The 13,570-nt window shown below is 30.2% G+C and overlaps 1 pseudogene; it reads left to right on the top strand.

Annotated features, from left to right (window-relative positions):
• The window catches only part of LOC124934856, a 28,175-nt pseudogene extending 15,005 nt beyond the window's left edge, over nucleotides 1–13,170 (top strand).
• The last annotated feature ends 400 nt before the right edge of the window (nucleotides 13,171–13,570 follow it).

Raw genomic sequence — 13,570 nt, 5'->3', positions numbered from 1 at the left:
ACTTTCAAAAAACCATTTTCTGAATTGGGTATAACCCGAATTTTTGAATTCATTTGAAATTATTTTTCTGGCTGGAGAACCAGTATTGAAATCTATTTTGGGTGTACAAATCATTTAAATAGAAAAGTTCATTTCCGACATTGTCGGTTCTAGTTTGTTTAGGGTTTGGGTATTATTTTCCCTAACAATGTTTTTTCTGTTGATATATAATCTTTCTGTAATTGGAGTTGAATCTTCTGAAAACGTTGTTTCCCTTATTTGAGAGGTGGATGCCCTAGAAGGATATTCAACCTTGTAATCTAATGGTGAGATATATGATTTGATAGAGCTATGTCTTTGTATTGGACATAACTTTAGGTTTGTGTCAAATCTTACTTCGACACTTCCTTCCTCACTTTGACAAATATCTAATATATTATTATGATTCTGGACCTGTGGTTTTACAGGTACAACTTGTTCTATTTTCCAGTTATCTGGGAACGATATTTCTTCCCATTTAATTGGTCTCCTACTAGTTATGTTTGATTTATCACAATTTGTTTGTATCAAAATTGTTTCATTATTGGTTATGTCTATTATTCTACATAGTGGATTTAAAGTGAATAAGGGTTTATAGTATATTCTATAACAAACACACATTACTTCCGATCCGGGAGCATAATTATATCCATGTGTTTTAACATTTAATGTTAGGGAGTCAGTTATATTTGCATCAGATAAAGATAATTATAAGTTTGGAAAAACGTTAAAATAAACTGGTCCTTGAGCTAAACTGGATTGTATTATTCCCATTAGGGATTGTTTCCAATTTAGGTTTCTTCCATCTCTTAGGGCTGCCATAAAGCTCTCTGGTAAACCCTCTAAGGTTAAAGGTTAATGCAACCTGCACTAGTCCTATATGTAGAAATTTATAGAATCGTTTATAATATGCTATATCCATATCTGATAGTAATTTTATTATCATATCACTATTATCTAGTGAAACTGACTCTTCAGTAGTTTTTATTACTCGTTTTAAACCCATTTTTTCAAATGTTCCTAGTTGATATATCAATCTAGGTTCAACTTTTGGAATTGTCCACTTATTTAGGAGGTCTAAATCCTTAGGAATATCATATTCATCTTTCTTTATATTCTTTATGTTTTTATTTCTTGAGACGATGTTCATTAGATTCATGATTAGTAAGGTGTGTTGATCACTTTGCATAACTACCCCTGGCTCTGATACCAATAAATAAAACCAGATATAATAAATAAATAAAAATAGAGCTTACAAAGAAAGTCTGACGAGGGACAACTCATGTGTTTAGGATAAAAAGAAATACCTATCAACCAATTATAATACTTAACTTTAATTTAAAGTTCCATAATGTCCAACATGCCTAAACAGTGGCCATAATTTAAATCCTTGAAGTGTCGATCCCTTTTATAATTTAGGGTTTAGTCCTATTTGGCCACATTTTCAGTATCTTCATTTCCTCCATGATTTCTGAAGGGAGCATCAAGTCGAACAGATGACCCTCCATTGGAAGTTAAAAGAACTCCGCATAAACCGCTTCGTCAAAAGAGATCTCTTTTCCGTTAACGGTTGCTACGATTGAATCATCCACCATAACTGCCGTTTTGAAAAACTCACGGACTTCATCTTCATAGAAGATGAACGGTCCGCCCAGATACTTTCTCAACCCAGAATATTCTAGGGTTTGGAACATCTTCACCACCTCCGGCTGATCAAACGAGTACACCGATGGAAAGTCCACCTGCAAAGTACAGTGACCGAGCGTGATTTTCTTCACAATTCTGAGAGAATGTGAATCGATACGATATTTCAGAGAGTTTTAGTGAGAGAAATGCAAGAAAACTAGGGTTCTTAGAGATTTGAGAGATTGGAAGTTTTCAAAATCATGCAGGAATGTCCTTATATAGATGAAAAATGGAAATGCTGAATAACCGTCTATTCTAGGGGTATGACCCATTAATAAATGTTAGACGTCCTTTTTCAAGAAGTAATCATTAAAAATGAGGGTATATCAGTCATTTTCTCTAAACTTGATAGACACGTGTCTTCATGTTATTAAGAGATGACTGTTCGATATTTTGAGCGGGAAAAGTAGATAGCTCTCAGCGTGTGAGAGCTGTCCTTGATCAGTCTAATTGACACGTAGTTAGACGTTTTTCTTACTTCACAAATAACACAGCGTCTATTAGACGGGTGAGTATATTAGACGCATACGTCTAATTCCGTGTTTATAACAAATTCGTCTAATGTTTATTAGACGTGTCCGTCTAATTCCGCATAAACAACACGTGTTAGACGTGTGTTTATTAGACGTGAGCATCCTTTTGCTCATGACGTAGAAACGTCTAACGTCTATTAGACGTGTCCGTCTAATTGCGTGGATATAAAATCTCAACATATAGACTTAGATGTATGGATTGTGAGTAAAAATACGTCTAAGTACATACTTTTTCTTTTAGACAACCTTGTCTAATTAGACCGATTAAGGATATTCGTCTAGAGAATATCTTTAATTCCAAAGAAAATTTTCTTCTCAAAAATGAATATGGACATTAGAGTTTTATAAACAATTTTTGTGGTCCAAAGACCAAAAATATTTTTAACAAATAAAAGCAATTATTCTTCCAGAATGGCAAGTGCCATTGTTGATCTTCCAAGCTGTGTACTCAGATGAGTACTCTTCTAGCTTCCTTCTTGCTATCCTCCTGCATCACCTACAAAATAAACTATTTACAAATCTTGGTACACACACTCAATTGGGTCCTCGATCAATTAGTCCCTTAGGAATCCATATTTGAGTTATTCTGATGGATTTCCCATTTTGTGTTGTGATTAATGCATAAGATTTTGACTTAGCAGATGACTTCCTGCTAGCCACTGATCCTTTGACTTGTGAAGAATGTTTTCTTTTAAAACTCCTTGACTTAGAGTCAGGTTGTAAGTTACCAGACTTATTAATTTTTTCAAGTTTATTCTTAAGCCAGCTAACAGTTGGTAGAACATAAACTATTTCATTTTTAAAAGCCACTTCTTCATGAATGGGATCAAATTCAATGTCAGTCATACTTCCTTTGACAAAACTTATTGGCTTAAGTTTGTCGTTTGGCTTTGACTTTTTGCAGGACAGGTTAGGATCATTGCTATCAAATCCCAATCCGGATCTAGATCCAGCAGGTTTCAACATGCTGATCTGATATTTGACAGCATCACCAGACCTTGTCCATGCACAGACAACATAGTTAAGCCTTTTGTTTTCAGATGAAAGAGTTTGAATCTGTTCTTTGAGTATCTCATTTTCAGATGAGATCTCTTCAATCTTCTTTTCAAAAACATGTGATTCTTCCTCTTTAGACAGATTTGGTTCATTTAAATCTGATGAAGGTTTAGTTTCATTTAGGGATTCTGCTAGCTTTCTATACTCGATGACCATCTCATCTAGTGCAACTACCAGTTGTTCCCTTGAAAACCTTTCGGAGGAGAAATCAAATACCTCAGTTTCCTGAGTTCTTTCCTCATCTTCTCTGGCCATGAAGCAAGCCACGTCTTCTTCATCTCTTTCACTAGATGAGAAGTACGAGCCACGACTGCTTCCTCTGTTCTTTCCGTCACCAGCCATAAGAGCCTTCAGCTCTTTTCCATCTTCCTTGGCATCTTCATGCTTTGGCTTCCGGCATTCCGATGCATAATGACCTTTAATACCACAGTTAAAACAAGTAACATTAGCTTTAGATTTTCTAATATCATTAGAATTTGAAGAGTTTGAGTTAGAGTTGCTCTTCTTCATGAAGTCGCCAAACTTCTTCACAAAGAGAGACATGGCATCGCTGCTCAGCTGCTGAGCTGTCCTATTCACGTCCGGAGCAGTTGGTGGCTCTTCAGCAGTCACCAACGCCTTGGCAATAATAACGGACGAGGGTTGATCTTCTTCCATCCTACAGTTCAGCTCGAACTCGTAGGCCTTGAGGTCAGCGAAGATATCAAAGAGAGAGATCTTGTTCAGATCTTTGGATTCTCTCATCGCCATAGTCTTTATGTCCCATTCCCTTGGAAGAGAACGCATGACCTTGATTGCGAGCTCCCGGTTGCTATAGGTCTTGCCTAGGATGGACAGAGAGGAGACGATTTTGTTGAATCTGGTGTCGAAATCGTTCATTGTTTCACCAGGACGCATTTTGAAGTTGTCGAACTGTTGAGTGGAAACCATGATCTTGTTTTCCTTGGTTTGCTCGTTTCCCTCGCACAGTTGAATGAGTCTGTCCCAGACCTCTTTGGCAGTATCACATTCGATGATGTAGTTGAACATACTGTCATCGAGAGATCTGTACAGAACATTGAGAGCCATGTTGTTGAGGTTGTTCTACCTCTTTTCATTAGCGGTCCAGTCGGCCTTCTCCTTATCAATCTTAATAGGACCTTCTATGACAACACTCCACATGTCATCATGAAGAGAAGAGAGATGAGCATGAACTCTTTTCTTCCAAACAATGTAGTTTTCACGAGATAGAGTTGGAATGGCTGTAGCACTGGTATATTTGGGTATTTTCGACATATTTCAGGAAAGGCTTGAGAATAGAAACAGGGCTCTGATACCAATTGATAGGATCGGCTTTATCAATAGAGACGGGGGTCTGGCTAATGATGGAGGCTTATGAAAAACGGTTTGATAGAAATCTTGTTAGGGATTAATATCTCTTTCTATTCTACGCAAACTTGTGTAAACACTTGAAACAGATTCAAGGCGGAATTGTTTACTTGGGTTTGAAGCACAAGATGAAATATGAAAAGATGACAGAAAATGAAGAACACAACAATTTGTTTATGGATGTTCGGAGAAACTCTCCTACGTCACCCCTTCTTCCAACCACCGGAAGGATTCACTATAATATGATGAGAATCAAATACAGTTTACACACACACTTAGCTCACTATTGAACAGAACACTTTTTGTTCAATTACAAGTTGAAGAATATCACTCATCTAATTGTGTTTTGATTCTAGCTCTCTCTCTCTCTCGATTCACAAAAAGTACAATCAGAAAGAAGCTTCACAAAATGAGTTTAGTAAGCAAGATGATTGAGTAGTCTCTCTCTGCAAAATCAGATTGCTTGTTCGTAAGATTGGTTAAGGCAGATTGTCCGTTGTCCTTAGGATTGATTAAATACTGAGCAGGGACTAACGGTCGAATTTTCAAGAATGATACGTGGCACTCTTCCATTGGAAAGCCTCCATTGTACACAGCAGGTTCTGAGCACAAGGATCGTGGCCGTACCGAACTGGTAGTGCGCCGAATATTCCATCAAGGATGTACCTGCAAAACGGGTAATGTGAGGAAAATTCTATTACGTGACATTCCTTGATTGGATGCATATAGCTGTTGTACTAATCTTCACTGGAAAGTGGAGCAGGAGTAGGGTACAGCTATAGCACGTGGATAGGAGAAATGGTAGATTCAAGCGTACTGCTTGAACAGAGCATTAGACGTATTTTAGTTAGACGGATTTCAAAAAACCAGTCTAATGAAATAAGTCAACTCCTTCTAATGAAAAACGTCTATTAGACCGCCTAGTCTAATATAATTAGACTCGCGTCTAATTTCAATAACCATTAGACGGGTAAGTCTAACTCCACTAAGTTAGACTACACGTCTAATTTCGGTTCTACCTCAGACTAATCTGAAGGAGTTAGACTCACGTCTAACTTTCGCTAATTAGACAACCCGTCTAATTATAATAATCATTAGACCGGCACGTCTAACTCCACTGAGTTAGACTGCCACGTCTAATTCCGGTTCTACCTCAGACTAATCTGAAGGAGTTAGACTCACGTCTAACTTTCACTAATTAGACAACCCGTCTAATTATAATAACCATTAGACCGGCACGTCTAACTCCACTGAGTTAGACTGCCACGTCTAATTCTGGTTCTACCTCAGACTAATCTGAAGGAATTAGATTCACGTCTAACTTTCACTAATTAGACAACCAGTCTAATTATAATAACCATTAGACCGGCACATCTAACTCCACTGAGTTAGACTGCCACGTCTAATTCCGGTTCTACCTCAGACTAATCTGAAGGATTTAGATTCACGTCTAACTTTCACTAATTAGACAACCCGTCTAATTATAATAACCATTAGACCGGCACGTCTAACTCCACTAAGTTAGAATGCCACGTCTAATTCCGCGTATTCATTAGACCATCTGTCTAATTCTTTACACATCTATTAGACTTACACGTCTAACTCCGATGAGTTAGACTGTACATCTAATTCTATTAGACTCACGTCTAATTCCATTAGATTCACGTCTAATTCAGTTTATTCATTAGAACATACGTCTAATTCTTTACACATCTATTAGACTTACACGTCTAACTCCGATGAGTTAGACTGTACGTCTAATTCTATTAGACTCACGTCTAATTCCGTGTATTCATCTGACCATCCGTCTAATTCTTTTTCATTACATTTAGTTTATTTAGGTTTGTTAATAAGAAACCCTAGCTTCTCTTTGTTTCATCAATACTAACATGGAAACAACAAATCACAGACCACATATAATAGTTTATCCCGTAATGTAAATATTTATTTTGTTTTGTCTTCCTATTTTAGATGAGATTGGTTTATTTTTTAATTAATTTTAGTAGCTTATTATTAATAAAGTGGTTTGAAATTAAATAGGAATGTGCTATACTCGGAATTTCTGAGGTGGACAACAGTTGTTGTTGATGTTCATCACATGTGTATGGATGTGGCTATTCAAAGATATTGAGTGAATAAATTTCCATGTTAAAATCGGTCTATTCAAAGAAAACACAAATCTTAGAAAACGAACCTATCTATTTCTTCAATTGCAACTATCTTCTCCTAGTAACGGAACTAATGACTTTTGTGTTATAGGTCAGGTAATTATATTTAATAATAATTAATTAAGAGTTTTATGTAAATATTAGAATATCATTGTTAATTAATTTTTTTTGAATATCAAGACAAATATATAAAATATGAAAAGAGTGGAGGTACAATCTAGAATATGTAAATATAAAATAAAAAAAAAGATTGGAGGTATTGATTGTGAGCTAGAGTATCTATTGATTGAATAAATAAATGACTAAATAATATTTGCCTATTTGCAAATCTCATATGTTGACAAAAGTCTAAGAAAGATAAAAGTGAATGATTATTTTTACTTATTGGGATTTTCCCATTGTTCATATATCATTCTTGTTCATTTTCTAATTGATTTTTTGTTGTGTAATATTAACATTAAGAGCTGATTTTATGGAATATTTCTAAGCTTATATATTTTATTTTTAAGAAAATATATATATTATCACAGGGGAGCAAACGTAAAACCGTTTTATTTAAATATATCCGAACCTTATTAAATTCAAATTAAATTTATTTTATTCTTAATCAAACTATTTTATTAATTAATACAGATATGGATTGGATTATATAGTTTGGACAATCTAAACTAAAATATATATATATATATATATAATTTTTTATTTTATTTTATTTTATAGAATGTTAACTTGAAATTATTCAATAATAATTTGTTTTATAATTATTTAATTAATTTTATTTGTATTTAATTAAAAAAATGAAAAAGTGAATTAATTTTATTATGTATATAAGTTTATATTTATATTTATTATATATATATATATATATATTAAAATAGAGATATAATTTAAAGAAATATTTATTTATATACATTCAAAGTTTTAATATTATAAAAATTAAATTTCTCATATGTGCTTATACATGAAAAGAAAGGATTAACTTGTATTAAGTGATAGAAAAATTGTTTGGAGGAGGGAGAGGAGAGAAAAAAAATATTTTAATTTAAATTATTTTAAATTATTTGGATTATCTAAATTTAATTTGAATTTAATTAAATTTGAATTTAATTTAATTTTATAATTAGGATTCGGTTTAGATTAATCTAATTTAATAATTTTTATTACTTATTTAATTTTTAATTTATTTTTTTTATTTAATTTTTAATAAACTTAATTATCAATTTTTTAAAATTAAATTATAATGTTATAATTAAAAAATATATTTAAAATTTGAACTTAAATTTAAAATAAAAAATTAAAAAAGATATTTTGATAATTAAGTATGCGGAAATAAGTAAAAAAAATATATTCGGGTGAATTGTAATTTAAAAACAAAAATTAAAAAATATTTTTTAAATTAGTATTTTGAGGATCATATTAAATTTCGAATTAATTTATCAAATGCTCACTTAATATATTAGAAATGAAAATATAATATTAGATTTAATAGTTTAAGTGAGTTTATCTGAAGCTAGTGTGACACTCAGTTTTAACAAATGCCTGACTTTTTATTTTTCTATATCAATCTTAATGGTTTTATTTTTTAAGAAAATTAAGTATTCAGATTATTAGTTGAAGAGCTATTTATGAATTTGTTTATTATTTTGCTTATTTTCTTGAGAGTTGTTTCATGTTCAATTATTTGAAAATAAATTTATTTTTGAACATTTGAGTATAAACAAGGAATCTTTATTTATTTTTATATATATATATATATATATATATATATATATATATATATATATATATATATATATATATATATATATATATATATATAAAGGAAATATACCAAATACATTTTCATGTTTGGTGTTTTAGGTTTTATAGTTCTTTTATAAAAAAATCTTTAAAAAAATGAAAAAGTTATTTAAATTTGTACGTAAATTACATTATTATTTTGTGTATTTAAATTTAAATTTAATAAAATAAGAATATTTTAATATATTAACTAACTAAATTATAAAATAATAATAATATGATTGAAGTTTTAAAAAAAAGTTTAAACTATCAAACCATCTGAGTACGTTGTTGATATGAGTACGTTGATATTGGTTTATTTAGATATTTATTAATATTTTCTAAAAAAAATAAATATAATTATTTGATTAAAAATTAAGTTATTTAAGTTTTAATTTAATTTAATTATTATAATATATATTTTTTATATTAAAAATTGAAAATAATAAAATATTTGAGTATTTAAGTTGATAAACTGAAAATTTACATTATTGAATAAGAAATTTGATGAGTAAACTTTAAATAATAAAAAAACCGACAACAAACATGAGAGCTTTTTTAATTTATTAGTTTTAGTACTTTTATTGTTTAAATTTTATTTTTATAAAGAGTAATTATAAATTACAAAAGAAAGACATGCATCCAGAGAGGAAGATGAATCCAATGTAAATATTCTACCTCAACAACATCTTTATTTTTTATTTTTTTTATTGGCCACAATGAATTTCTCCATAGCCCTATTGAATTGAATGAATTGAGTTCAAGAGAACATATGGTAAATGGGAAAACAGATAAAAATATTATGCTTAATAAAAAACAAAAATAAAATAGAAGAGTATTAGTTATAATTCATTTATTCTATAGTGACTATATATCTTATAATATACAAGTATAATTTTCGTGCCTTCTAATATACCACGATAATTTACGTGCACAGGCAAATGCACGGTAATGATATAAAATATTATTTGTGAATAAATATTTTTAAAAAATAATATTATTCAAATTTTGAACTGATTTTAATAAGTTTGAAATTTAATTTTTATTTATTTGAAATTTTTTAAGTAAATATATTGTATAAAATGTGGGTCCTAGATTTACTAATCACATAAATGAAAAATATCTATTAGCTAAGAAATTATTTTTTTACAATATATTTTCAAATATTAAGTTTTTTAATATAACCCATTCTGTTATTTTAAAACTTAAATTATTTGGTTAAATATATTTATATATATTTATTTATTTTTTTAATTTATCTTTTGAGAATTGAAAAAGTTTTTGGATGATGTGAAACTTTATAAAAGAGAGGTTTTTGGATGATGTGAAACTTTATAAAAGAGAGGTGGAAACTTGTAAGAGGAAAAAAGGTCTTTGATGGTATAAAGAGATAACAAAAAATTGGGTGGAACAACATAGGTGTGGAGAATGCACATGCACTAATATTTACTTTTACTTTTGACTCTTATAGACTTGGATTACATGATCTGGGTGGAGCCTCTCACAAGTATACACAGCTGTAGCCCTCATCTCCTTAATAAATATATTTTTTTATTTCCAACATAAATATTATTAATATAAAATATAATATATTTATTCATAATTACGTACCATCATAATTTATTAATTCTTAATAAATAATTAGACTCAATAATATATAATTTATTCATTCTTATTTTTTTTAATTTATACATTCCTAATTAAATTCAATTATCTATAATTAAACTATATATAATTTATTCAGTTTAATCAAAAAATTATTTCCTTAATAATAATAGTCACAGTCATAATTTGATTTTTTTTCTTATTAAATATTAGGTCTTTATAATTTTGTAAGACTAAAACGAAGGACCTAATAGTACATGATTTACAGGATGTCGCCACATAGTATAAGTTGAATAATGTCAAATGTACCTGAGAAAAAATATGAATCGTTTAAGCACGAGACAACATATGACATCGTTTTTTAGATAGTCCATGCATGATGTCGCCACATAGAAAACGAAGGACCGTATTTTGCCAACGTATTTCTATGTGGTGATAACTTGTAAAGCATGAAATATTTAAAAAACGATGTCATGATTTGTTTCGTTATGCTTACACAATTCATATTTTTTTAATATATTATTTTATTTAAAAAAAGAGTAATGATAGGGGGAGCGAAACATTTGCAGCGAATGGGGCAGCCACGTGGAGTGCTGACTAGACAAGCTGACTCAATATTTATTTTCATCAATAATTTTCTTTTACTTCTCATTACTTACCTTTTCTCTCTCTATTAATTAAATTAATTAATACTAAATATGTTTTAATCAATTATTATTATTAAAAAAGATTTAATAATTATTCTCTTTAATTTTTATTATCATAAATATGTTTTTTTAAAATTCAATTAAATAATTATATCATCTATTAATTTAATAATATATATTAATAATAATAATAATAATAAATTATTAATCATTTTTACTCAATAGATTAATTCTTTTTTTTAAACTCTTAATTGTTGAAAAGTTTAAAGGAGTGACAATATCTAGTGTAAAAACAATACACTCTCCATGAGGGCCATCCACCCACAAAGAGAAAATAATATGTTATTGAACAAATTATGAAGAAATCAATTACAAAGACTATAAAAGGTTTGATTTATTATGTTTTAGACAATTATTTTAGGTATTAAATTATATTATTTTTATTTTAAATTATATATTGTTTCTAATTTGTCTTGTAAATTTGAAATTTTCGATTTCAATATGTTTACAATAGAAAACTAGTAAAAACTACTATTGCGATGAGATGATTAAAGACAATTTATCGATTATATTATGTTGTTTGATTTTGTAAAAGTAGATGTTATAATACATTTTGGACCATGTTTTTTTGGTAAGTTTATTTTATATTTTGGATCATGTTTTTTTTTTTTGTTACTTTGATTAGATTGTGTAATTTATTAATAGAAAATAATAGATTAACCCAGTTAAATATTTTTAATTAAATATAACACAATTAATTATTATTTATTTTAATTTGAGTAAATTTTATTATTGAAAATAAAATTTATTTTTTTCAATAAAAAAAGAAAATAAATTTTATTTTTTCAATAAAAATAAATAAATTATTGAGAGAGTGAAATAATTAAAATGTGTATAATAATCGTATATGTACAATAATTAAAAAAAACATATTTATGATAATAAAAATTAAAGAGAATAATTATTAAATATTTTTTAATAATAATAATTGATTTTTTATTGAATGAGTCTTAATTAATTTAATTAATAGAGAGAGAAAAGGTAAGTAGTGAGAAGAAAGAAAAAATTATTAATGAAAATAAATATTGAGTCAGCTTGTTCGCTGCCCCATTCGCTGCAAATGTTTCGCTCCCCCTATCATTACTTTTAAAAAAAATTGTGTTATACTAATTTTTGTAAAAATGTTTTTAGTCTAGGTAAATTTTTGCTCCGCCCTTAATAGTCTTGGAGCTAATATGAACACTTTATGTATAGGGCCTTCATATATCAATCACGAGGAATATTTTTTCTTTATACTACATGGAATGCTGGAAGAGATGGTAGAAGTGACCGATTTGTAGCCCATTCCTAATATATGTGATGTGTCTGTCCTATACAATATTGATGAGCCAACTGTTCGGAGCCTTAATGGAGATAGGGTTGCAGATGGAATTCTTAAGCTTGTTCCAATTGTGGAGCATTTTCGCACAAGACTACGGTGTTTAAAGATTTGGGCTAAAAGTCGTGGTATTTATTCAAATGTCACCGGTTTTCTTAGAGGGGTGAAATGGACTCTCCTTGATGTCCGAGTTTGTCAACTCTTTCCGAATGCTGCACCCAGCATGTTGGTTACACATTTTTTCAGGATGTATACAGTGGCATTGGCCAAATCCTATTATGTTATATGAAGTTGAACAAGAGGAATTGGGGTTTTCTTTTTGGGACCCTCGTAAGAATCCTCGTGATAGAACTCATCATATGCCAATAATAACTCCGGCTTATCCTCGCATGAACTCTAGCTACAACGTTTCAATGAGAACCCTTAGGGTCATGATGGAGTAGTTCCAGTTTGGCAACAAGATATGCAAGGGCGTTGAGCTGAACAAGGGATCAAAATGGAAAGCTTTGTTTGAGCCGTATTTGTTCTATGAAAGTTATATAAACTATCTGCAGGTTGACATAGTTGCTTCTGATAATGGAGATTTACTTGCTTGGAGAAGTTGGGTTGAGTCCCGATTGAGACAACTAACTCTGAAGATAGAGCGAGATACCTACGGAAAACTACAGTGTCATCCTTATCCCAATGTGTATCTGGATCCATCCAAGACTTGTTCTCATTCTTTCCTTTTTTTTATGGGTTTGCAAAGAAAGCGAGGAGAAATAGTCCAAGAAGGTCAGTAATTTAATTTTCGTGGAACGGTTGATGAGTTCAAGCATGCGGTCAATATGTACATGTTGTGGAAGTCGGGGATGGATATCTCTGTTTCATATTCGGAAAAAAAAAGATTCCTCTTTATGTTTTCACATATCGATCATCATGAATCTATATAGAAGCGGATATCGAGAAACCCTGAGTCTGGAATATATAAAGAAGCGGATATCGAGCAACCTTGAGTCTGGTATAACTAATTCAAGTCCGGGGAGTTGTTGCACCAGGAAAAAAGTAGTTAATGTGAGTAATGGTTTAGTTGGTTTTATATGTGTGGACTTGAGACATTAGAGAATTATCAAGATAAATATTTTAATTATTTTTTATCTCCTATTATATATATTTCTCTCTTTCTAAATAAATAAATATATATAGAGAGGTGGGTCGGTACGATATACTTTATACCCTACTTAGGGGTGTCAAAAATGAACTCGACCCGCCAACCCGACACGAGTCGACCCGAAGAATATTGGGTTAGGGTTGTGGGTTTTCGGGTTTGAATCATTTCAGGTCAGACCCAAA

Source organism: Impatiens glandulifera, chromosome 4 (assembly GCF_907164915.1).
Source record: "Impatiens glandulifera chromosome 4, dImpGla2.1, whole genome shotgun sequence".
Classification (NCBI taxonomy): Eukaryota; Viridiplantae; Streptophyta; class Magnoliopsida; order Ericales; family Balsaminaceae; genus Impatiens; species Impatiens glandulifera.
This window is presented reverse-complemented; position numbering and strand designations above follow the sequence as displayed.